This window comes from Rhagoletis pomonella, unplaced genomic scaffold, assembly GCF_013731165.1.
Source record: "Rhagoletis pomonella isolate Grant_MI unplaced genomic scaffold, Rhpom_1.0 Rhpom_scaffold_00003, whole genome shotgun sequence".
Lineage (NCBI taxonomy): Eukaryota > Metazoa > Arthropoda > Insecta > Diptera > Tephritidae > Rhagoletis > Rhagoletis pomonella.
In genome coordinates, this window is record NW_023458557.1 from 28,250,146 (window position 1) to 28,251,395 (window position 1,250).

Consider the following 1,250-nt stretch of genomic DNA (forward strand, 5'->3'; position numbering starts at 1 on the left):
CTTAATCTTAAAAGTCCATTTACAGCCAATAACATTAGCCTTAGGGGAAGCCTGTACCAATTCCCAGGTTTCGTTTTTCCGTAAAGAATTCATCTCTTCCTCCATAGCTAAAATCCATTCACAAGAATTGTCTGAAGATATTGCTGCCTTGTAAGTCTTTGGCTCGATCATTCCATTTTCATTTACTAAACAGATATTATCATAACATCGCAAAGGTGGAACACCCTTAGTACTTCTGCCTGATCTTCGGGGAGCAATACCCTCATCCATGATTTGTTTATTCGAAATTTGTTGATCTTCAGCTTCATTATTTGTGCTAACTATCTCGATGCTTGGAACGTTGTCAGAATTTACACTACCAAAAGAACCTTCAGAAACATTTGAATTTACTTATTCACGATTATACGATTCATCTTCGTCATGTGTAGTACTATCTGGAACAAAAATGTTCTTAGTACGCTTGAGAGACATATCCATGATACAAAAAAGAAGGTAGTTCCATTGTCACTTTTTTGTCGCCATATTAACAACCTGATAATTAAGTAGATTGTGACATTTCGTGCTACCATACCCAGTATTTAAAACCCTCCAAATTTTATTATTAATTTTCTGGTTATTTACAAACATTTTGTTCTTAGAATCGAAATTTGAACAGCAAAAGGTATATTGTTGGGTACGGCTGGGTTACTTGTACAATAATTTTGGGTTAATGTGTCCAAATGCTTAACCCAAAGCAAAAAATTTTGACATTCCCGTGTGGTCAAACAATTACACGTTAGTTTAAAATAAAGATTTCTAACTGTCAGATACAAATTTATGAATAAATTCGGTTTGAAATATGGACCTTTTTTAAAAAAATATTGTGGTTGTTGTTGTTGTTGTTGTTGTTGTTGTTGTTGTAGCGGCTACAACAACCCCGCCCAGATCGGTTGGTATCTCAGTCGTTGTCGTCAAGTTCCACTAACGGCAACCCTAGGAAGCGTGCAGCTTCTGTGGGGTTTGTCCACAGGGACAAGGCCGTTAGGGTTGTCGGATTTTCCGGGCATGCGAAGAGATGTTTCGAGTCATGTGGGGTCCCTCCGCATGCCGGACACTCATTCGGCACATCCTCATTCAACCTACTCAAGTAGGAGTTCAACCTGCTGCAGTAGCCGGAGCGAAGTTGTGCGTGTCTTCCGAGGCAGATGAAGCTCCGTCTCGTCTTATGTCCGGGGGTGGTATGCCTAGAACGGCATTCACAGGTCTAGAGT